The sequence below is a fragment of the Acipenser ruthenus genome, chromosome 8 (genome assembly GCF_902713425.1).
Source record: "Acipenser ruthenus chromosome 8, fAciRut3.2 maternal haplotype, whole genome shotgun sequence".
NCBI classification, from domain to species: Eukaryota; Metazoa; Chordata; class Actinopteri; order Acipenseriformes; family Acipenseridae; genus Acipenser; species Acipenser ruthenus.
In genome coordinates, this window is record NC_081196.1 from 41,536,925 (window position 1) to 41,563,871 (window position 26,947).

Sequence of the window (26,947 nt, forward strand, 5' to 3'; positions counted from 1 at the left end):
CAACCACTTACACAGCTTTTTTTTTTTAAATAAATAAATAAATTAATTAATTAATTATTAATTGAATGCAACATTAATCATAATAATACATCAAAATACAACATGCAAAGGCAACACGTACAATTTGAAAGATGTCTACTACACAAAAAGAAAGCAGGTACAAGTTCCTTCCTTATGGAAAATTAGACAGACCATGTTTGTCACACAGACTAGTGTGTTTCCACACGGAGGTAATGTAGCTTATACAACGCTTCATTGGGCATGCGCCGATATGTTTCAGAGCACATGTGAGGGTACGTGCGGAAGTCATGTTTTTTGGCTCAGAAGAAATGCTCGAGGATGGTGATTCTGGACATAGCAATGTGGCATTATGCAGATGTTTGGACGCATACGGATTATTATACAATGACCAAACACATTCGGAACAGCAAGGTGGAATAGTTTCTGTTTTATTTTTCATGTTGTGCTGGTGTTTTCTCCTTTAAGTTAGCTTACTTAAATAACAATCTTTTATTTGTGTCTAGTTATTTTAGACACCTTATTTATCTAGTTTGGAATCTTTCACGCGGAGGTGAGAATAAAGTAAAACACCCTTTGCCCGAAATATCTTCATAATGACAGTAAAAAGTACTGCTTTATTTTTTTTTAAAAATGCCATGCTGTAAAAGTGTTAAATTAGGCAGCCTGTTTCTTTTCCAATATGTTAGAGAAAAAAGCTCCAGGGTCCTCATAGTACATCATGTTACAATAAATTCTTTTTAAAGCAGATTTCAAATCAGAGCTACAGGATTGTGAGTACTGTCAGCCTATATCAAAGAAACTTATTCCGGGAAGCACAGCAGTCTGTGCCTGGCTTACAGAAATGAAACCAATGCTGATGTTTTAATGGGATAGCTTGTAAGTAGATTGTAATGGACAGACATGGGCTCTACATAATCACTGAAGACCAATATTTTTATAATATAATGTAGTATACTTTTTGATGAGTCAAACACCACTAATTGAAGTTGGTTTATTGAGAAAATATATCACGGTTAAAAGTCCAAACTTAGGTGACTAGTTATAATTAACCTGTACAAACAGAAAAGACCCCACAAGGAAGAAACATGGTTTTAAAACACACACGTTTAATAATTTCAAAGAAAACATTCCCTATCCACACAGGTCATTCTTTTCAGTGTCCATAAGGGGTTTCTTTGAGAAAGATTAACACAATGAAACATTTAGCATTTTGCAAACCTCGAACTGGGGGTTAACTATTTCTACTTTACAACACCAATTAACTCGATGCAGGAAGCATGGCAGCAAGCCGTTTTTCTTATGCAGCTGTAGCCTGGGCCCAAAAGCACCCCAAGCTTGGATCTGTTCTTAGCTTTCCCAGTAAAATATGGCATTTCAAAACAAAGTGAGAAGAAGAAAAAAAATTCTAGCTAAAGATTTTCAGGATTAACAAGAAGGGATAATTATATCTCACAAACTGCTAGGCCGAGACAGCCAAAACAAAATTACATTCTGAAAAACTGACACAGCTATTAGGCTCAGATATGCCTTGACATGGACTCTACCCTCCAAAAGGAATAACTGCAAACAAATGCATGCCCAGCTTGGACAGTGTTGGCATAAGGCAGTCAAGGCAAATTTCACTTTTATCCATCTGTCTGTCATACAGTTCTGATTTGTCAACCTACATAAACTGTGATGTTGCATTCTGGTACATGGCCATTAATATTCTTCCTGCCAAAGACTTCATGGAGTCCATTTGTCTGACACTGCAAGAGCATCAGACCCAAAAACATTGCTGTTTTTTATTTTACAATTTTGATAAATCACATAAAAGGAATGCAAACAATTATGACTTTACAATATTACTCTGAGGGGAATACACTAATTGTTGGGTAATGATAACTTTTAGCTAACAGCTCCATTTGGTTGATATTTTTTAAGTATGAAACACTACCAAGATTCACTGGGGTTTTTACACCATGCCTTTAAATGTATCCCATAATTGAGTTTGGTGATTTGCAATTGTAAATGGAGAGTGTCAGACAGGAAAGCTCTATTTGTTCAAGAATCAATCTTTGGGTATTTAATTATTTTGCCCTGTAGGCTTTACTAATACACATTTAATGGGGTTAGAGTAAAAATAAAGCTAAAAGTGTGTTTGGTAAAGTATTATTTTGAGGCCGACTTGACTTTGGCTTGCAGCCATAACTTTAAATAGTGTGTTCCAAGAAGATTGGTTCACTGCACAGCCTTGGAAATGTTAAGTGCTGGTTGAAGAATTTTTTTTTTAAGACTGTACGATCTGTCAATCCATTTTTGTATTTTCTTTTGTTTACATTTTTTTTTTTTTGCTTTCTATCAAACAAAAAAACTAATACACACAGATTCAAATAAATAAATAAATAAATAAATAAATAAATGAAACAGCTGCTTCACCTTTGAAACTGGCTCTGGCTCTGGAAGCAGCTCTATTTTTTTATTTTTCCATAAACTATAAAGAAAAATGTGTTCATATAACAACTAGGGGCAGCAGTGTGGAGTAGTGGTTAGGGCGCTGGACTCTTGACTGGAGGGTTGTGGGTTCAATTCCCGGTTGGGGACACTGCTGCTGTACCCTTGATCAAGGTACTTTACCTAGATTGCTCCAGTAAAAACCCAATTGTATAATTGTATGTAAAAAAATAAAATAATGTGATATCTTGTAACAACTGTAAGTCGCCCTGGATAAGGGCGTCTGCTAAGAAATAAATAATAATAATAATAATAATAATAATAATAATAATAATAATACTTTTAGATATTCACCCATCTTTAAAGAATTTGGCAAAATGCTGTACCATCTAGCAGGAATTACTGAATCAGACTCCAAAATAAATACATGATGTTCTTAGCAATATTACCACCAATGCATTTACAATATGCAGATTTGTTACTGTTATTGCACTTTATTTTGGAATGACCCCAACTTATATATATATTTATTGTTTTAACCAAGTTGTCCTCCAGTTTGAAACCAACTGACCAACTTTTCTTTAAGATACACATGTTTTCAATGCATTAAGGGACTATATATTTCATTAAATGTGTTGCATACTGTATTCTACAAAGCCATTCCACCAAAAAAGTCTAAGTGCAAAGTTAAATCAGTTAGTTTACGTTTAACTGCTGCATAATGAAAATACATATTTAGACTCCTGTTTGTATCCCTCCCATCCATTTCAGACTAACCGTATTTGCTCGAGTATAAGTTGAGAAGTTTAAACCCAAAACACAATCCTGAAGTTGGGGGGTCAACTATTACACGAGGAAACACATGAACCGATCTATAAATTTATAGTAAAAGCCTGTATTTACTGATTGCGCTGACTGGCGGCTGCATGAATGCTATGGAGGGTGGAGGGGTAGAATAATAATAATAATAATAATAATAATAATAATAATAATACCTTTTTCTATTGCGTGACCCTGCAGCATAGTGCTTCTGTGGTAAACAGCAGCACCTCCATTGTTGTGGGCCCTTGTTGCCAGAACAAATGCTTCTAATTTCTCTCAAATTAAAATGCAAACATCTCAATATTTGGCGAAAACGATTCCGTGACATTGTCTATGTATAAAAAAATGCATCCCAGGTTTGTTTACATCCAGGAACTGTCACGGGGGGCCGGGACTTTTACAGGGATTGACTTTTACTCGAGCAAATACGGTATAATGTTGCCAGAATTTTGTTTGACATCATATTTAGATTTCCCACTGATACTGTTTTTTATACAACAGGTTGTTGGCATTCTGAGTAAATGCGTACGTGTGTTAAAACAAAACATACCGCAGTATAGCAAGTCCTAGCAGGGCACAGTCAATGATGTTGTTTTAAAAGAATGATGTCTGTTGTATAATCATAACACATTTCAAATCTATCATTTTTGTATACCTAATTGATTCTCATATCAGAAATATTAAACCTAACCTATACATTTTGTTAAATATAAATGTAGAATTATTTGGTTGGATTAAATAGACATGATAATTCCATTCCTGTCAGATCAAGTTACAGTCTGTGCCCCAAAGATTTTGGACATTCTGCTACCCTGGGTACAAGCACAAAGCACAAAGAACATTTATTATGGGTTTAATTATGAGTCTAATGCTTCAGGACACACATGGCCTAGGTTCACAATTCCATTCTAGAACACATGTCAGAGTGATGTTCTTAAAATCCGTAGCCCTCTCGTTAACACAGGTTATCCCCAAGGCTCTCTGCCTTCTTTAAGTCTTTAACTGGGAGATGCTCAATGCGCACAGCGTACAACCCAGCTGGTGATGCTAAAGGACTAACAGTGTTAGTAATCATATGAATTAGATCATTAGAAGATGCTTGCAGCTTCACACCGATAGCTTAAATGTTAATTTTGCCACTATCAATTAAGAAAACAACAACAACAACAACAACATGAAATGTAAGCCTGGTGTATATCTAGTCAAAATAGGCCTATGACAGTACCAGAGAATATCCACAAGACCCTAATTTTTAAACCAGTAGTACTGATGGTTCTTATTCATAATGCTCATCAGAGTGATTTGTGATCACCCCCCCAACCCTACATACAATTTAGCAGGTCTGTTTTTATGGAGCGTTTCTTTGTTATGACTTCCTGCTGTGATTCATTTTGGATGCTATTCATCTACCGGTACTTTTTAACTGATGTATGATGATCAACTTTATCATCTTTCTAAAATATAAATTGATTTAGTAAGGCTTCAGTCACCTTTATTTTTGTTGCCTACTACTATATTATCAATATTTGAAAAATATTTGGTGTATTCAGATATAACATGACTTTATAACGTCCATCTATTAGACTGTGTTAGGCATGTACTGGAGACTCTTACCAAATATGCTGTAAAGACATTTATTTTAGAATTTTTTTTTTTTTTTTTTTTTAAACAAAATGTAATTATTCATACTAGCTGAGGTATAGACATGTTTTGGAAATTAATGCTACATTCCAGGGGAAAAAAAAAGCTTTCACTTCATTTAACCAAATAATAAATGTGTGAAATACTACAAAGCAATTATGATCTGAACTTGTGCAGAAGCCAGGCTTTCTTCAGTATTGAGACAAATGCATGAATAATCAACACAAGGTGAAAAAAACCAATTAATTTGCAAGCCTATTTACATTTTCAAATCAACCTCAAGAGCCAGATTACAGTAAGTGTTGTGTTTTTTTTCTGGCAATTGCCAAATATAAAAACAATTATTAATTTTTGGTTTATGTTTTTTTTTTTTTTTAGTACTGCTTATGATTTACAGTTACTGCTTTTGTATTTAAAATGTTCATATTTAAAAGGCATATTAAAACAACTTACCGAAATCAGAGGTTGTGGTCTTTCTTCCAGTTTCTACAAATAAAAAAAAAAATGTTTTTGTTTCAGCTTCATAGGACAATATATTAAACACGTTCTTATAATCATGTCAGTGTGGTAATATTACACATATCATGTAATGCCTTTTCTATTCATAAAACAAATAAAAACAATTGTGAATTGTATTAATTATGTTTTAATATACATAGTGTGGCAGGGCAGAAGCTGCTGGTGTAAAGTTGGGTAACTGCAAGTTTGGCAGGGATGGGGTTAAATCTATCCTTGCCAATAATCAAAGGTGTGGCCATTCCCTAATGAGGTAATTGGGTGCTAACTGGGGAATGGCCACATGTAAATAAAGGAAAGAGAAAAAAACCCTTTGTGGGAAGGAGTTTGGGGAGGGGGAGTGTTTTATATTTTTATAAACATATGCAGTCTATAATTATTTTTGTATACATATTTTATTAACATATTTTTTTTTATCACACTTCAATTTAACATTACAAATCTTTCTTCTCTTTGCTGGATTGATAGTTCATGACACAGACAGGTCCAAAACAACTTAAATATAATTAGCCAGAAGCCCTGAAGGGCTGCATATCTCAGGGGAACACCTCTTACACTAATCCATTTATCAGGCTGACAGATGACTGAATCATTTGTACCGCTGGTCCTATTCCATTAATATTTCTCCAGTCAAAATGTCAGAGCTCTCCCACTTCTCTAGTATTTAAAAGAAATTGCCAATCTAAAGGAAACCATTAATTGAACATTGCCTGGTAGGATGTTTTGTTTTGCAGCCTCTACAATACAATTCCGCCCACCTAAAGCAGTCATTTCTGTTTTTATTAGAAGCAGAGGTCAAACTCAAAAGATCTGCAGCTAGGGATGTAAATGAAATGGAAAACACAATTAGCCAGACATTAACTGGACTGTGCTAGATCAGATTAACACAACTATTTAAAAGTTTAAAATTACAAGTTGAGATCTGTCGGGAGTTTAAACTATGTTAACATCCTGTTAGCCTATTGTCGCATTTAAATAGTAAACTACTTGCTACCTGCACTGTACTAAGGTATTGCACCAAAACAAATCTTAGGTCATGTTAATCCAAGTATATGCAGTGGTTAAGTATGAATGCTTACTTATATAGTGAATTAAATAATAAAATATATATATAAGGGATTTCATTATTAAAGTTTGCTGTAGGTGGTATACTTTCCTTTCTATTGTATGATTATCCCTATAATGTTGCTTTCAGCAAAATACTGTTATTTTTAGGGTTCTAATTCAAACTGATCCTGTCTGTCCACCTATGACACTACAACAGGTATAGGTAACTTGGTAAGGTGTAGAAAAGGTCTGCAATCAATATTTGAGGTACATAGCAGTAAAATAAATTATGAAAAACACAAAGTAAATCCAGGTGTTTTCAGGAAATTGGCTGTAAGGCAATCACCTACTGCTCTTTGATAAATCACTTCCTTCATTACAGTGAAAGCATACGCCTTCTCCCAAGACATACAGCAAGACCAGACTTTGACCTGATAAAATATTACAACATACACCTGAATGCACTGTATGTTTGTTTGTTTAACAGAAACCGTTTGACAATGTGTGAATACTATAAAATACAATACATTAAATGTCACGCAAATGCACAATTCGATCTTTTGATTTGTATAATGCATATTATTAAAAGGATGGCTGTATAGCAAACATTGTGGTATGTTGTTTATGCAAGGCTGAAGTAAAATATGCTGGCGGTGTCATGGCAAATTTCTCATTTGCATAATTTACTGGTGACGTCACCATAGCTACTTGTTTATATTTGACTGAAAATCCTATTTTACTGGTAATCCGTACAAATGGAATAAAACATTCACATGTAGTTTAAAAATATGTTATATAGAACAGGAATCATGTTTTTATAATTTAAATAAAAATGCACGTTGTTTATGTATATGTAATGGATGCTGCTTACGACATATACAGTAAGCTTGCATTGCAGCAGCACCTTATTGCTGCCAATAAAGAGAACTGCAGCTGACAGGCAAAATAAAACTCTATTAGACAGTTACCGTTCCAAGCAGGTGATGGAGACGAATATAATATTAGTGGGTACACACTGTATAGGAAAGACAGGCAGGACAGAAGAGGCGGAGGGGTAGCACTATACATAAGAAATAGTCTTGAAGCCCAGGTGTTAAATCAGGACAAAGAAAACAACGCTGAATCAATATGGGTCAGAATAATGGACAAAAATTCAAAAGGGCATAATAATAGGAGCATGCTATAGACCGCCAAATTCAGACGCCGAGCAAAATAATCTGTTATACAATGACATTAGAAATGCGTGTAGAAAAGGAGAAGCCATACTAATGGGGGATTTAAACTTCCCCCGTATAAAATGGGAGAACCTGGTGGGGAGCACGATGGAATTTGTCAAGGCACCGACGAGGGGAGGCATGCCTTGATTTAGTCTTTTCAAATAACGAAGACAGAATAACTAAAACAGAGGTCAGAGAGCCATTGGCAAACTCAGACCACAACATGGTCTCATTTGAAGTGTTTTTTAAAACCCCAAAAGTAATGACTAAAGCTAAGGTTTCCAATTTTAGAAAAGCAAACTATGAAGGTATGAAACAGAGACTAACAGAAGTAGATTGGAGTAAAATAGAGAAAACTTCCACAGAAAAAGGATGGCTGTTTTTTATAAATGTAGTACTAGAGGCGCAAAACAATTACATCCCAAAAATGAGAAGCAGAAAATGAAATTAAAGCAATACTGAAAAGATAGGAGGGTGTGCAAACTTACATAAGACCAGACTGACATACCTAAACTAAAGAGAACAATAAACTGCACTTTATGCTTTCATTTCAATGAATACGAGGCACAGTCAATCAGAAATCATCAACAAACAAAATAAACAAATCTTCCCCTCCAGGAGGAATGAAAGGAGGGGGAGTGGATTGAAATCGGCCTATCGGTGACTTGCTTTGTTAACAAGCGTGCGCTAAGGAAGGAACTAACATATCATCTGATTGCCTGTGCCTTTAAAGGGTGTAGTCTAGAGGGCATCTAATTCACTCTTGTTAGGGACAGTCTGTCTAGCTGCCTGTCAAAATGACAGGCAGCTTCAGTCTCTGCCCGTCAACTAGCTTTTGAAATTGCCTCTGGACAGGTAATTACCAGGCGACGGAAACGCTGCTTATGTACCACTGGCTTACATAAAAAGGTGTAGCTTCTTCACTTTCTCCTCCTGTCACAATCAATTATTATTAACACTCGATGGAATGGAATTTGAAGAGCCAAAAAACACACACCTGGAAGTCAACACCCTGCTTATGCATATTTTACATGAATGCTGAACTCGGCCAACTGTGTTTACTGTGCACAGCCAGTATTACCTAGAGAGGAAATTCCAAGGCCAAAGACAGACCTGATACACATGCTACACATTACTAAAAATAAGGAACTTTCTTTGCAGGGTGCGTTATGTGTATTTGAGCTTTGTTTAAAATACTTGCTAAAGCTTTTCACAGATGTCTAAGAGCAGCTACCCCCAGAAAGTTGTGCATTTTGAACAGTCTTATGCACAGTGTAGACAGTTTGCATTTGAAACATGGTTAACTGGGCAGCACTGTTAATAACTGCTGAATTGCCCCAAAACTGCATCTATTTAAAAGAACAGTGATATTTAGTAGACGCCTTGGATAAAGACATATGCTAAATAAACAACAACAACAAAAATAATAATAATAATAATAATAATAATAATAATAATAATAATAATAATAATAATAATAATAATAATAATAATAATACACACAAAAACAAATATTGGTCTTCAGAAAACAATTCAGACATTTGCCAATGGCCACTGATGTCAAACAATTTATTCAATCTATGACGCAAGTTTTACATTTAACCCCTCTAAGTTTTGGTATTGCAATCCAACCAGATCAAGTATACTGTACATACCACAGTAACTTATTTCTCATTTCAACCCAGCTGTATCAATATTCTGCAACTATGGAACACAAAATGCTAAATATTGGGTACGTAACAAAACACCACTTCAAGAATTCCCTAATTCTTGCATATAGCCATTTTTTTAGTTGTTAGAATAAGCATCTATGACTATAGCTTTATTTATATGTGTGTGAATACATTTTGATAGTTTCATGTTACTTTTTCTTAATGTGCCCAACTACAATAGAACCGGTTTTCTTGATGTTTAAAGTCATAGCAAAAAATATTCTTGGGTGGGCCCGTAGGTGGGTTTGTCATAATAAAAGGATGTTTTCCTGCTACCAGATCTAATTTTGCTGCATTTCACTTTAAGAAGTGCTGTACTCATATTCAGCTCTGAAAGAGATAGCACACTTAATCACAGTGAAGCAAAGCAACTAGACCAAGAAATAAATATATTTTTCAGGGTCTCGGTGCACAAATCCACACTTCACACAGGACAACCTCCGCAGCTCAACCGAGCTTCAAAAAGACTCCATTTCCACAACCCTTCCCCTGGGAAACAAAGAACCAATGAAATGACTGTTCCTTCTGTAGCACAACCAATAGTAAGACACTGAATCGTTGACAATAGATCATTGCAGACTCAGATGCCAAGGCTAAGTCTTAGGCCGCATTCACACTGGGTCAGTTTCAAACAGACTTGGTCTGGTTCGTTTACTATGGTGTGTGAACCAGATGTTTACAATATCCTGCAAGGCATATTGAAAGATGGCAGCTATTGATGCATTGCTCCAGTTTTGAATACAGCATGTTTTAGATTCTAACATATTGCTGTGTAAGAAAGCACTGGGGAGCACTTTGCTAATTTAATTAACACATGTATTGAATGCCTACAGTAGGAGAAGAACGTAGTTTACGCAATTCTGCATGGTTGTCCTACTGTTTGCATTAAAGTAATTTAAGATATAATTATACTATCTTTGTGAGTTTGTCCAGTTCGGCTTGGATTTTGGTGTCTGACCAAATTTCTGTCAGAGCTTCAGGTTTCTCCCACTGTCCAGATTTCCACAGTAAAAAACTGTGACTTTTTTTGTTTTCTTCAATTCACTGACGCTGTAGCAACTCTGAAGCTGTTAAAATGGGACTGGGACAACAAATTAAGGCTGAAACTGTGACAATCCAAGTTGTTTTCACAGGATGTCTGGTAACCCCAATGTAGTGCCCAAAGACATTTTTAGTTTTTTGCTCTACTTGTTTCCTCAGAATATTAACTAAATTACGCGCAACATGTCCAAAATGACCGAGTCCAGCAGTTGAGGTTTAGCAAGTGAACCAAACTTGGTGGTGTGTTTGCCAGACTGAGACCACCTCTTCAGGTGGACTCGGTACGGTTAGTTTCCCAAGCGGACTTTGTTGTTCCCACTTCACACCAAACGTACCGAACCATAGCGAATGTGGACCAAACCCTCTAAAAGGACCCAGTGTGAACACAGCCTTAAAAATAAATCCCGTATTTTCAGATGGGCAATGGCATATACCACAATAACATCATATCAAGACTTGAGAAAAACAAATTTGGGAAAATTTCACACCAGCCCAGATTGTTTTTCTTCAGGCTTCACTATTCCTAAGGGATTGACAATGCATGTTTAAATGGGAAAGATGAGTTTCCTACAATTTAGCCAACTTGCTTAATAACAATGCTGTGCACTTCACAAATTAATTTTATTACAGTAGTACATATAATTTTAAAAGACATAACCTTTACATAAAAAAACAGGCATACATGCTGTTTTGAAGGCAAAGGGTGGTCACACCAAATATGGATTTGATTTAGATTTTTCTTCTGTTCACTCACTTTGCATTTAGTTAATTGATAAATATAATCTATTAACATGTCTATTTTTGAAAGCATTCTTACTTTACAGCATTTTTTCACACCTGCCTAAAACTTTTGCACAGTACTGTATATATATATATATATATATATATATATATATATATATATATATATATATATATAGAGTAGATCATGGGATATATATATATCCCATGATCCACTCTATAAATACCCAGATCTTTCTCGGTAATGACTAAAAATAAATAAATCAATAAATAAATCACATATGTTTTAAGTGCCTGATACATATTTAAATACTATATAGTACACATACATTTAGTCCCTTCATATCTGTAGACTTGTGTAACCTTTTTCAGTACTGGAAACAACAAAATAATAATAATAATAATAATAATAATAATAATAATAATAATAATAATAATAATAATAATAATAATACAGTTATGTTAAATGTGCTTCATGCTGTGGGATTCTTTGCAACATCTATTGGCCATATTCTGCTGTTGTTGTTAATCTAATGTTGTTCTTGTATTGATTCAGGGCGATGCAAGGGTTCCAATAATGGAGGTTTTATTTATTTTCTCAATCAGAACACAGCGTAGTTTACACAAAACAAAAGTATATGCATCTTACTGCTCTTTCTCTTGCTTTTCCTGTGTGTCTCGGTTTGTTCTAACTTTATTGTTCACAGGTCTCTCTATGGCAAACACAATAGTCCAAAACGAAACTTAAAAAGGTGCAGTCCTCCAAATCTGAACTGATAAATAAACGTAAATATTTCAGTCTTACACTAACATGGCATGTTGGTAATAAACATGTCAAGCAGGAGAAAACGGAAGTTTGCAAACTCTGCCAAGGAAACATTTCATTTAAAGGAGGATGACATTACTAGCACACTTAATGTGCTCCACAAATATTTTTTATTTAACCCAAAACAAAATTGGTCCACGTTTCGTAAGTGTGAGAGTAATGTTTCTCTCATACCGATTTCATTTTGTACTTTGCACCTACGCATTTTGGAGTGCGTATGATTTTTCTTAGTAAATCTAGTTAATTAGAATAAAAACAATGTTTACGGTTTTCAGTGGTACACCGCTCACAATACTTTATTTGTTTATTTATTTTTAAATAAAGGTTACTTATTTAATATTTTTGGTAAGAAACTATATCTGCGCAATAACTGTAGATAAAGCATTCCGTATTGGAAGCCACATGGTTATTATTATTAATGGATAACTAAATTTTATCACTGACATAAACCCAACAGGATGTTGTTATGTTGTTTTCTTTCCGATTTAGTTCCTGAGAAGAATAGTCGCAGCAGTTGCCGCTCGCTGTGTGTTATTGTTTTCTGTAAAACATTGATATCCTGTCAGTTAAGAAAAGGCTTAATGCAAAAGCTTGTTTTAACGTTGTATTTATAACGCCGGCCAAAGACCCGCGCTTACAACTGTACTGTCATATTTTGTACATTTTCTTTAAATTCTCAAATTAATAAATCGATACCCGGTAGTAAACGAGACTCGGGTCGGGTAATTTAAAACCCGACGGGTACCCATGCTGATCTCCAATAAATAAATAAATAAATAAATAAATAAATAAATAAATAATGTTACACACACACACACACAAAGGTGCCACTGATATCGCAATCCTATTACATTTGCAACAGTTCTAAAATGTAATGGTAATACCCTAACAAATAAAACTGTCTGCCCAGAAGAGCGATTCTGCTCACACTGGAGCATGGACACAGAGCTGGTGGGCCTCAATGTCATGCCACAACGGCTTCCTGTTTAGTTACATGTTTTGACAAGGTTGCATGGGAAAGCAGCCCAAACATCCCAGGAAAGACAAAAGGAAAGTCACACAGCATTACTTGTGGGAGGTGAGAACAAAAGATGAGCTGCACCATTGTTCTTTGACTGGAGGAGGGGCGGATTACCAAGAAATCATAGTAAACAACAGTATTTGAAAGTCATAGTTTTTACCATAGCCAACTGCATTATTAGGAATATCTATTTTGCAAAGTTAGAAGCACTTATACTAAAATGTTTGTAATACCTATCATTTAAAACAGACAGACATTCTAACTACAAAGATTGCGTTTGGGGTGCAGGAAAAAAAACTTTAACTATGTTCCGCTTGCAAACTAGATAGATCTACACTGTGCGAAACCCACTGCTCATGATCTACACTGTGCGAAACCCACTGCTCATGATCTACACTGTGCGAAACCCACTGCTCATGATCTACACTGTGCGAGACCCACTGCTCATGATCTACACTGTGCGAGACCCACTGCTCATGATCTACACTGTGCGAAACCCACTGCTCATGATCTACACTGTGCGAGACCCACTGCTCATGGTCTACACTGTGCGAGACCCACTGCTCATGATCTACACTGTGCGAGACCCACTGCTCATGATCTACACTGTGCGAGACCCACTGCTCATGATCTACACTGTGCGAAACCCACTGCTCATGATCTACACTGTGCGAGACCCACTGCTCATGATCTACACTGTGCGAGACCCACTGCTCATGATCTACACTGTGCGAGACCCACTGCTCATGGTCTACACTGTGCGAGACCCACTGCTCATGATCTACACTGTGCGAAACCCACTGCTCATGGTCTACACTGTGCGAGACCCACTGCTAATGGTCTACACTGTGCGAGACCCACTGCTCATGGTCTACACTGTGCGAGACCCACTGCTAATGGTCTACACCAGCGATGGCGAACCTATGGCACGCGTGCCCAGAGTGGCACGCAGAGTCGTATTTGTTGGCACGCCGAGTGAGCAGCTATCTGCTTTTTTTTATTTATTTTTTTTTGCACGCCCTCTGATTGGCACTTTGGAAAGCCAGTCAGTTTGATTTGCAAGGACGGCCCCGCCCCCAGTAATTAAGCAGTGCTAACTGTAGGCGTTATAATCTACACGTTCATGGTTGGCTGTTTATGCTGCTGAGCTGCTTTATTCAAGTACCCTGGGAACAAAAAGCTGATCAAAAACAGTAAGTCTGTCCCATGGAGGATCAAATGTAATTGTGGTCAGCTATGGATGTGTCAGCGGGACACGTGGGGAGGAAGGGATCGTTAGCCTGATGCTCGTAGCATTTTACTGACCGTCATCTCCTGTACTAAATGGAGAAATGGCCACAATCTTTCATACTTTACACTTGGGGTCGGGGGTCTGCGAGCCTAAAATAGGTTGAAATTACATAACCAAGCACTTTCGGCATACGTCTTTTCTAAAAAGATGTACAGCTTTTCGCACACATGTTAACGTGCAGTGCAAGGTCTGCAGGTGTCACTGGCGGCAACACGTGTATTTGTGCATTGAACTTTAAAGCAAATGTCCCACGCAGTTTTGATTGTCAAACCTTTCCCTTGTCATACATACCGGAAATATATTTCACTGTCACATACTCGTATCTCAAATTATGTATTCTTTGTTTGATGTACTGTTTTTTTTTTTTTTTTTAAATACTATCTTAATTACGGGTCATACTGTGGTATGTTACCCCTCTTCATACAGTGGGGAAAAGCAGGTTGTAAATTCTCAAAAAACAATCGTCTCAAAATAAATTATGCCTCTGATATGTAGAGTACATTTGTGCATACTCCTTTTTTTTCAAGGTAGTTTGACACCACAGAAATCTTTTTCTAATAAGTATGTCATCTGCTACTCGTCTTTTAAATATTTATTTTACAAAATGTAAAAAAAGTAGATATGTTTTATGTAGGTAAATATACAGTTGGAAAAAAATGACGGTACAGCGGTAATGGCTGCCACTGTGTGCAACTGCAAACAAAAAAACAAAACAATTATGGCCAGGTTTACTGGTGCAGCGCGCCAATTGAGCAAACGTCTTGTATTTATTGTATGATGCACTGTGATTGTTGCTTTTACTGATGTAAAAATTATAATTCTAAACTTAATACGTCATGAAATTTGATTTATGTATTTTACTGTAGTTTAGCAATATAATATTCAAATTATGTATTTATTGTATGATGCACTGTTATTCTTTTACAAGCTGTGAAGTGCTTTGAGATGATGTTCCACTATGAAAGGCGCTATATAAAATTAAGATTGATCTTACTTGAATAAGGATTAAAGAGTCATTGTCCAAAATATATAGAGGGGCATATGCAAAAGTTGATGGGTCTCTGTGAGGTGCACTATTGCTTTTTATGTCTGTAAATTTACAAAAAAATATAATATAATCTGTGAGCAAAAATGGATCTAGCGACGGAAAGAACATGCATATTCATAATTATTCATTTTTTGTCTGAATTTAATCAGTCTTGCTGCCTCACTTTGCCTCCCACTGGTCTGCAGCGAAGTAGTCTTCCACTACCTTCTACCACAGCCACGCTCCCCGTCTGCAGTGTCCAGCAAGAACAGCAGTGGGATGGGGTTGAAGAGAGAGAGAGTGTATGTTTGGTCTGGCAGTTATGATGGGGATGGGGATATGGATGGGATGGGGGGAGGGGATGTGGTGGGCAATATTAACTGTGGCCATGTTTTGTTAGGTATGGCACCCAGCAAATATCTGCAATAGTGGGATAGCTGCTGTTGTATAGAGACCTCTTCTGGGGAGATAGTAAGACAACCTGTTTCAGCGTGCTTCTATGAACCACGGGTTGAAAAAATGTCAGCGGATATTCAGCAGCAGAAGTCCCATTAGTCATAGGAATGTAAATATTATTCCTCCACACCTGCTCTCCAGACAAGAGAGGGGGAGGGGGGTTCAGGGTTTGGGGAGGTTGCGAGGGGATGAGGGCTGATGGAAGGGTTCTGTCCTAGTTCATGTAATGTTCTTGATTATTTTGTATTGTGGATTGCTGTTTTTTTGGTATGTTTGCTTAATAAAAACTTAATTACAAAAAAAGGAAAGTAAATATTGTTTTAAAAAGTTACCTTTTACACCCCTAATTAATCATTGGCACCCTTGGCACTTAGTGACGTATATTTAAAAAAAAAAATCCAACTTTGGGCACTCCAGCTAAAAAAGGTTCGCCATCCCTGGTCTACACTGTGCGAGACCCACTGCTCATGGTCTACACTGTGCGAGACCCACTGCTCATGATCGAAGCAAACTTGAAGCACAAATTACTGAGATCATTCTTTTATTTTGAAATACGGTTTGGTCAAGGTTAATTTTTTTCTTACAACAGACGTCAATTGTGTTTCATTCATGAATAAATAAATAAAGTAGTGTGTTTAAAGTTTCACGTTTTTCCACAAATAAATGTTGTACATCGTCTTCTACAAGTTACATCAATATTGGCAGGCTCATGAGTGTTCTCTTAATGTTAAAACATTATTAATAACATCCCTAATTAAAAAAAAAAAAAAAAAAAAAACACACACAGCAACAGATTATTCAAATTTGAGCACACGCAACCATTTATATTCATCCCTGCTGTAGAAGAAGGGATTTAAATGAAAAACAATGCAGTTATTGAAACAAGTTACTTCACAGCTGCGTTAGCCAACGGGAGGTAATGACATAAAGCTATGATTAAATGGAGTAGTAATAACAACAAACAAATTGTAAAGAAATCTAAAAAATAGATTTACTCGGGTTTCAAACTGTAAATTAAAATAAATAAAATATGTGTTGGTGTTTAAATACACTAGACTCTACAAACACGTGGAAAAACAGGACACTAAAAAGGGAAACAAAAGCAAGCATTCAGACTTCACATGACCGAGACCCCATTTTCTCTTGCAGAGTCATCTGCTGACAGATCTGCAAACAAGGCAAGGAAAGAGCAGCCATTTTCTCTTGAACTGTTACACTGAGCAAACTAGCTTTGAAGCACTTGATAAGCGGCTGTTCTCTTCAGTGCCTCCAGCAGTGGGGGTGGGGGGTAACCAATCAACCACAAACAGGTAGCAACCACAGCCATTTTTGTCTTTTCCTGTGTCTCTGCTACTATGACTCATAGAACAACAGATGTGGAGTGGGGGAGGAGGGGAAGCCATATTCCAGGCAACTCAATAGTCACATTACACTGTCTAGCAGATCATAATTCAATCTCTAAAATAAAACACATGTAGTATTAAATCCCTGCAATGGGACAAATATTGCATACACTTAACCAGAAAGTATTTATTTATTTATAGACTGCTCGTTGTTCTTATGAAATTTTAATGCATTGCAGTAAAGCAAGGACGCACTGATCCTTTTCGTTCACTGTGTTTAACAATCTTCAGAAATAAAGGAACAATATGAAAATAAAAAAATACATCTATTGCCACGAACAATGCAGATCTCATTCTGAGGCAACAGTAACAGGAATAACCTTTTTATTAAATCAGGATGTTCTGTTCCAACTGGCTGCTCTTTCAGTGAGGCAACAAACCAGACTACAGCCCTTCTAATTCAACCTGAAGCCATGGTCATTAACTCACCCTGTCTTTACAGTCTTTGCCGTAGCTATTGCAGTACAGCTAATAATGGGTTTAGTGATAGAGATTACATAATTACAGGACAATGCACAAAGGACTGAAAACATACAAATCAAAAGGCAGTTATAGACTTAAACATGGCAACTAGGATGAATACTTTTATGAAAATCTTTAACTCCATAACTATGTTACAAAAGAACAAATGTTTGAAAGGTTCTAAGAGACTGAAGCTTCTATGGAAACCATTTGGCGGGAACAGAAAGTTGCCTGACATCATGCATGCAAATATAGCAAGACAAAATATTTCAATTTTTGTTAAAAACTACGGAGCCCGGGAGGGAACATGAGAGAAAAAATATTTATCTTGTGTGCAAGTCTTATCTCGTAGCCACGAGATAGTAAGTCATGTACACAAGATATTACCTCGTGGCAACTGTGCAGCGATGCGACAAAGTAAATAGAACCTATACTTTTGATAAGTATCTTTCACACCACAAGCGATGCGACAGGCAATGCGAGAGAAACTCAAGAGCAACTAGGGCATTGAGCAATCAGAGAACAGCTTCAATGCACGTGGTCCAGCAGGGTGAAGCAGCATCCAGAATGACGGAGGAAACAGTATTACTTGCCGTTGAAAAAATACACAGAGCTTTATGATTATTATTATTATTATTATTATTATTATTATTTATTTCTTAGTAGACGCCCTTATCCAGGGCGACTTACAATTGTTACAAGATATCACTTTGTTTTTACATACAATTACATTATTTTTTTACACATTATTTTTACATACAATTACCCATTTATACAGTTGGGTTTTTACAGGAGCAATCTAGGTAAAGTGCCTTGCTCAAGGGTATAGCAGCAGCGTCCCCCACCTGGGATTGAACCCACGACCCTCCGGTCAAGAGTCCAAAGCGGTCATCACAATTATAAAGATATAGATTTGAAAGACAATATATGGGAGTCCATTTCGAAGTAACTGGATAAGCCTGGTCTGTGAAAATACAGACAGAGAAGACACTCATAATTTCCACATTATGTTGACAAATATGTACCAGTCTTGATCATAGTTTTGTCAATAGTAATCTGTAACAGTTGTATAGATCTGGCAGTTTTCAAACCTGTCACATCGCCTCTGTGTCGCTTCTGGTGTGTGTGGTCATGTCACTGTGAAAGTGTCTTAGACGCACGTACGAGATGTTCTCGAGGCCACGAGATAGCAAGACAAGTGCACAAGATTCTTTTTTTTTTTCTCTCATGTCCCCTCCCGAGCTCCATAAAAAAAAACAATTTATACATATATAGAGCAAGAGTGAGATTCCCAGTCAAATCTTTACCCTAACGATACTAATTATTTTGTTCTATATGAGACTGACAGTGTGGGTCTGTCCCTGGAGAATACAGAATCCCTAAGAAAAAGAATCTGATGGCTAACCTTTTCTCACTATTGTAATTACACTCCCTGATACTGGTCCTGAAACAAGGAGACCCAATTGTGCGCCTATAGTATCTCAGAGCTCTAAGGCACACGTCTCAGCTTAACTTTTTCAAGACTGCAGACCTGTACACAGGTCTAGGAAAGTTAATTGCACTCAAAGCAACAGATCAGCAAACTAATTGTGTGCACCCCCAATTCTTTTTTAGTTTAAGACACAGAAACAAATTAAATCACCATCGTTCTCTGAAGTAATAGGCCTACAGGGTTAAAAGGAGAGGAACCTGCTGTTCCTGCCTCCTCTACCATTATATAGCCACGTGGCTTCAAATGTACTTTGCCTGACCACCCCAGTTACAAGTCTGGCCACAGCAAGTTTGCTTTTTAAGATGTTTACTGTCCAAGCAATAACGTCCCTTTATAGGCCATTTAATCACTTGCCGTACAAACCATAAAAACAGAAGCCTGTAATAACCACATACTTCCCAGGTATTTGTTTGTCCTTCCAGTTCTCCCCTATAGTCTTATTTGAAATGATGTGTCAATGGTCTCTGTTTATAAAACTTTTCAACTCAGAGGTTACTTAAAGACTGTTTGTTTAATGTACACAATTAAATAGACTTGCTAAATAAACCAATAACAGCTTTAGGAAAAGTCTAGAGAGTTTTGTGAATACTAAACCAAATACCTCCTTAAATAATAACATTTAAATACACGCACGCACACACACTCACTATATCAACCAACCACACACACTCCCATAACATGAACCAACATTAAGTCAGAAGACATTTATTTTGTTGTTAAAACACTCCCTTCGCTTGACAAGCTTTCAACATTACATTCTAACTGAGCTGCTTTCACCAAAACATTTGCCAGCAACGGCCCTTAATAAAATGTCTTCAGTTATTATTGAGATCTCAACCTTTTCTGTAGAGCTCTAATTGCAGGTGTATTGTAAAGAACTGCAAGACAAGATGGTAGTTTCAATTCCCAAGTTGAAAAACATTAGAGAAACAGGCTTCATCACAATTGTGTCCTAGAAAACCATTTCTATTTCATGTAAAAATATGATCTGGCTGATTCAGAGTCTTCCACTCCTCAAATATATATTGTAGGCTTATGATAATTCCATCACAAATAGTAAATGTCAGCACTTGCAGTATTGGGAGGATCATACAGTGTAAATCACGGGCCAAGGACACATGACTATGCTACAAGAAATAACTTACGATTCAAAATCAATTCGGAACATTTTATGATGTAAATATTGTACTGTTAGAACATTTATTTATTACATCATACAATATTAATATACCACTTCTCTTATTCAAAAGCCTTCTTTTAAAATTGCAGCACCGTAGCTAAATACACTGCCAGGTTTTTATTTGTATTATTTGTATTTCAGTAAGGCTTTGCACAGCTTAAAGCAGTAACAAGTAATTTCTGGAATTTTAAAAAATCCTTGCAAAAGGATTGGATCGTAAAATTACAAGTTTCAACCTATTGACATGTTTCTAAAGAAATATAATGTATTTTTGTATATGTCCTGCCTCTGTTTGAAATGTAATTTGCTACACTTCTGACAAACTGCAAACAGTTCGTGCAACGAGTTCCAAAATGAGGTTTCTGATCTGATGTGAAACCAGGTTGAAGTGCAGGCTTTTTTTGTACTCCAAGCCACGCAAAATTGTCAGGAAACAGAATTCACTCTGCGACTAAAATAATTTCAAAACCCCATTTTAAAGTCCATATCTCACACAGAAAATTATTTTTTGGCTTTGGGGTCATACTTGGTTTACTTTCACAATGAGCAAGAAATTAAATCTCCATGATCAATTTTAGAACACTGAGAGACGTAAAACTATCAATAATTCCGGAAAATACCGACAACGCTACAAAGATGCACGAAGTTGGCGTGGCGTCACTAGGGGAACACATACCAGGAACAGCTGAGAGATATACATGGCTTCAGACTGTGAACACAATCATTACGAATTTCTCCGATGTTTTGAGTAGTCTGTATTACAAGGACAGCGGGAGTGTGGTGTGTAATGAAAGAAATTGTGGGGAGGAAGAATAAGTGGTTTGAGGCCTGTTTCTGAACTGTTTTGGACCTCCAGCAAGAGAAAATAACCACGCTGGCATGAGGAATGCGAGCGACACGCCCCCTTGTCTGCAGGTCGGCAATTCTGAATGTTGTTCTTGTATACAGTTAACCTCGGCTAGCAGTTCATTTATGGCAATAAAAAAAGTGTATTTCTATATTTGGTTTGTTTTACCATTTTTATCTTGCAAATAGTGTTTAACATTTCCCATCCACTTGAAAAAAAAAGCATTGAATATTACAGGGCCGAAATGACTTGCATGGTCACGTATAGCTCTTCAACTTCATTCATGAAATAAAACACTTTCCCCGATTTAGTAAAATTAAATAGGCCTAACCTCCCTGTGAACTGCACGTAATTATTATTATTTCTTAGCAGATGCCCTTACCTAGTAATGTGCACATGAACATTACCTTAAAGATAAAATTGAAAATCGAAAGCCTACCTAAAAATGCTGGATGAGTGGATTCATTCTTTTGATTTCAGAGTTTATTTGATAACGGTATATTGTATTATAGGCCCTAATAATTATGATAATAATAATAGTACCTGACATTTGAAAAAACAAATGCAACATTCGCAGAGAACTGATTATGCGCAGGATAGCCTAGTAGTATTGAGTACTAGTGCACAGGGTAAGAAAAATATAAATCTATGGTAATCATTTTCATCAGTCTGTATGAAGTGTCTAAGCAGCTACTTACAAATGTATTTTTGATATACGTAAACGGTACAAAATTGTTTAATTAACATTGGTTAAAAAAAAAAAAAAAGTAATGCGGTTTCTAAATGGTTCCGCTGTTGTCAGGGGAAAGTGAATCAATGGTCACTTGATGATTGTCTTCCTGAACAGCTGTCTTTGTAAAGGTCTGTGTGTGCTTGTGAACTTGTGTACCAGTGTCTTGCAAAAGAGAAAAAATAAAATTTGTACCTGCCAGAAACCAAACAGAAGCTTGTCTTCGTGTTCTGTGTTGTACAAAGTGATCATTGCATTGTGCACTGACAAACTCGTTGATTTTACTTTCAAGGAATACAGTATTTTTTTTTTCATGCACTGCATTCCCTTGTGCCTATCTGCGGTGAAATGTATTTTTGACACTGTTTAACCATCGCGAAATAGGCCTGTATGTATGATCATTTTGTTTATGCCATAGACATATGCATGCATGTTTATGGTTCGTGTTTTCCCCTAGTGACGTCACAGATCAAAACAAGATTTACGACTGTAAACTTCTTAGTTAGGAAAAGTATAAATTTTTATATAAATATATTATATATATATATATATATAACACACAGTATATATATATATATATATATATATATATATATATATATATATATATATATATATATACACACACACACACACATACATACACAGTGTAGTTTAATAAAATATAAATCAGATTGTAATGTGAAATAGGTGACATATGGACTTTAAGCAAACATGCATCCAGCACAAATTTGCACAAGTCTGCTGACTAGCCTCAAATCCCCTTGGACAAGAACACTGGAAACAGGTCAGGACCTCATACAAACAAGAGTATAAATATCTGAGAGAATAAATAATTCACTAGTTAACCTGTTAAATGTGTGCATCCATAGCTTTCTTTTATTGTGGGAAAAAAAATCTCAATTTGACAAGGAGCAAAAATTCTTTCAGTCAATAGTTCAGCAAACTCATGACAGCATGCATCAGAAGGGAAAAACACTCCAGTGGGCCAGGGATTCGACAACCCACTTAAATCATGGGGCACATTCTAGATTTATTTACAACTACCTACTTCATAACGGATGAACTGCACTATTTCTTTAATAATTTAAAACACTTACACACGGTGGTCTTTTCCAGTGATGTAAACGTGACTCTGAATCCAAGCTGGTCTATCCTGGATAAATATTTTTGAGAAATGTTTTTAAACAAAATACTGATTCAAAATGAATCCAGCTGGATACAAAGAACCCTTCGATCCAAAGGGTGCATTCTACCAGTATTGATACCACATTAAAGAGACTAGTTGGCAATAACATATTTTACTTAGCCAGTTTAGTTTTGATTTTCACTTAAGGTAATTAAAATGCAAAAAAAAAAAAAAAAACACACAACAGAGCTATTGCCTCTCTTACTCGCTGTCCATCTCTGCCTCGCTGTAATTTAAATGATGCAGTATGTTGGCAGGGTCTACAGTATTTAACGTAGAGGGGGTCAGAGCATGTTTGCAGCAGCCAAGAACTATGAATGACTCAAAATAAATGAAGATAGATATATTATACAAGTCCAGAAGCTACAGTGAGGATCCAGGTTGGAAATGACAACAGAACACCAGCAAACTTATCACCATATTAAGGAAAAATCCAGAGTTTAAAACTCTGGCAGCCTATAAATAAGAAACATAAAATCAGTTATAAAGTAGCAGTTCTAAATAGAACTAGGACTTGAGCTTTTAATGCTTAACATTTTAAATAATACAGCAGTAGTGTACCATGAAATGACTAAGCTGAACATACAGAAAAAAATTTGCTAATTCCCACTTCAAGGCAGTTGCTGCTGACATGCAGCTCCAAGGAGTGTAACGGAGCACAGCCAGCATGCTTGATGGAAGAGCATTTAGCCGACACATTCTCTCTAAGCATGCAGGCTCCTCCTCCGGCGCTAGGCCATTTCAATAAGTGTGGTGACAGGGGAAGATAAGGGTATGTGTCACTCACCTCCCTGATTTTAGCCCTGTGACATGCAATGAACCAAGAGCACACTTGGCAGGCATCAACTATTGGCAAGTCTACAAGTATACAGTCCTGCCTTCAACTGCACTGTACATGTTGTTAAGGGGCCAAATCCATGTTCTAGAAAAATACACCCCAAATAACTACTGCCTCATAAAAAGCCAGGTGGTTTTCTTTGCTTTTATTTTAGTCTAGTGTGAATGTAAATGACTATCAATGACTAATACCAAGGCTCAAAATTAACGGTGACCATGCGGCAACTGCCGTGGGTGCCCTTCTCAATTGCTGCAAAGCCCATCAAAATGTATGTCTATTCACTGTAATTATGACAGCTGTACATATACTATTAAAATTGAACAAAATGGTCTCATGGCATAGTAGTAAAAACGAATGCCTTCAGCGTAGGGAGCTACGTCCTTGCAGGCTCAAATTGAAGCTAGCCTGCTGGCGGGCCTCCCAGTTTAATTTCCTAGTCAGGGATCTCGCTGCCTCTTGGTGCACAGCTACCCCCTGGCTGCCAAGCGCTGAATTGCTGTCTGTGCGTCTCAGTGATGACAGCTCTGCTCCTCTGAACAGTGAAGCTGTTTACCAAAAAAGTATTTTCTGACCCTGTGAGCACAAGTCACCCTCATGCCAGCAAGCCAGTAGCCACACAGTTCATACAATTAAAAATGTACAGAGGCAGCTTTTGCCAAAAACACAATTTTCTGAACAAATAAATAGTTATTATTTAGTTAAACTGTTCTTTCTTTCTAATAATTAGTTTATATATGAATCCTAAGCAAAATTACACAACATCCTACACTTTGGCCTTGATTTAAGTTTTGTGGCCTTGGTGTCCACTATGAATTTACTGAACTGAATGCCATTTTGGCCTTGCCCTTTCTTTCACCAATTTAGAGCCCTGTAATACAATTGCATGGTTACCACCAAGACTGAGGTGTGAACCATATTTATTCATCATAGTTTACTTCCTTATAATAAAACAATTGTTATGACCACGTACTGAAAAAAAAACCCAACCTTTGAAAAAAGAACTGTTATAAACAACAACTTACAATTACAATAAATGACACCAAGACACAATTACAATAAGTTATACAAATAGTTCATTTTACTTGTTTGCTTATTTCATTTGCATTGTATAAAATATACATCACATATCACAGGGTCTGTGTGGTATGGCCCTTTATGTGACATTGACAAGAAGTGTTCACGAGTAGACTTCATGTTATTATCCAAATAAAACTGAACAAAAACTATTTATGATTGAGGATATGTCAATAGAAATTTCAAAACAATTGTGATTGTGTTAAAGAGATATTAGCAGGAATATGTACAACTCAGCAGGCAACAATGTGTTTTGTTGTAAGCACTACAGCCTGGTAAGTCACACTTTAAGGCTGTTGCACATGTAATCAATTTGCAGAGAAGTCCTTCACAATGTGAGAACATGTAACCTGTAACACTTACTCTGAAAAACCATGCAAAAATATATGCAGAGCATAGAGGATCTGTTTTTATCTATTTACTGTACAGTGTTGTTTCACTGAATGCACAGTATTACACAGGAAATTAACTACAGGATTGGTCATTAATGATTCAAGATTGCCTTGACTGCTTTGGACAGGTCCTCAAAATGTGTTATGTCTTGTTGTTACCAGTTGGTTTTATTGATCCATCTGCATTTTGATTCATGTATTATAGGGTTAAACTGGCACTCACAAGGAAGTCTAAATCACTGCTTAGCCTGGCTTTGTGTGATCCAACCGCTTGCTGTTTCCACATAGCTGCCCTGCACAGTAAGGGATCAATTTACCTAATGATGGCTTTTAGGTTCTCTGGAGGATACTAAATGGTAAATAATGATAGATGCTTCTCTGGCAGACACAATGCAGGTTAATAACCTCGAGCCAGGCAGTCACTCCTCCCCCAAATGGAGATAGAGGTCAATACCCTTTTCTGTTCTCAAAGCCAATCTGATGCAACACAAACCTGACCTACATTTACAGACTTAGATAGTTTTCCAAAGCACTTAGGAAGTTCACTTACTGACATCCATTTGCAATTTTATGCACCTCATTCTTCTAACATGGAAAGTGTTAAAATGGCTTTGAATACTACCATGAGGCACTGATTACACTATGTAACACAATTTTTGTTCCTGGGTAGTAAGTGTTATTTCCTAATTGCTTATGCCTCAAAAGTATAGAAAATGGCTATTATTCCCCACAAACTTTGCTTTTGTGACCAGGAGTGATATTTTGAAATTTACCCATTTCCAATGAGAAAACGGGCGAATGTGTCTTTTCGTTCACATAAAGTCAGAAAAAAACAACATATGAATCCAAATTAACATGTATTTATACTAAAGTAATACAAAAATGACTACAAAAGATTTAGAAGTGAGTAGTTTTTCGAGATTTACAATTATATTGTAAATCACTTTTACGAATCAGCCCCCAAATGTAGTCTCCCATCATGTTCTCGTTATACTGTCCTTCATTGACAGCTCATCCAGGAGCCTCAAAGCCGTGCTGCTCCATAATGGTAACAAGTACCCATCTCTTCCCCTGGCTCACTCGGTGCACCTCAAAGAGGATTACAACAGCATCAAGACCTTGCTGGACGCCTTGAAGTATGATGAGTACAGCTGGGACCCCCGGAAGGTGCTGATGCCACCACTGCACATCAAATTGGGCCTTATGAAACAATTTGTCAGAGCTCTAGATAAGGAGTCGGCAGCCTTCAAGTACCTTCAAGACTTCTTCCCTAAGCTGTCTGAGGCAAAGGTCAAAGCCGGTGTCTTCGTCAGACCACAGATAAAGACGATCCTGGAGTGCAATGAATTCCCCAAGAAGCTCACTAGTAAGGAGAAAGCGGCTTGGAACAGCTTTGTCGCAGTGGTTCGGGGCTTCCTGGGCAATCACAAGGCCGAAAACTATGTGGAGCTGGTTGAGACTCTGGTGAAGAACTACGGCACAATGGGCTGTAGGATGTCCCTCAAAGTCCATATCCTTGATGCTCATC

At 36.8% G+C, this 26,947-nt stretch overlaps 1 protein-coding gene across 5 annotated transcripts in view; it reads right to left on the minus strand.

Moving 5' to 3' along the window:
• The window catches only part of LOC117407411 (F-box-like/WD repeat-containing protein TBL1X), a 65,252-nt gene that overhangs the window by 22,152 nt on the left and 16,153 nt on the right, over positions 1-26,947 (minus strand). For all 5 annotated transcript variants that reach the window (XM_034012408.3, XM_059029010.1, XM_059029013.1 and 2 more), the window contains one exon: positions 5,371-5,403. The gene's annotated coding sequence lies outside the window, so the exon portion shown is untranslated. The remainder of the gene's footprint in view (positions 1-5,370; positions 5,404-26,947) is intronic.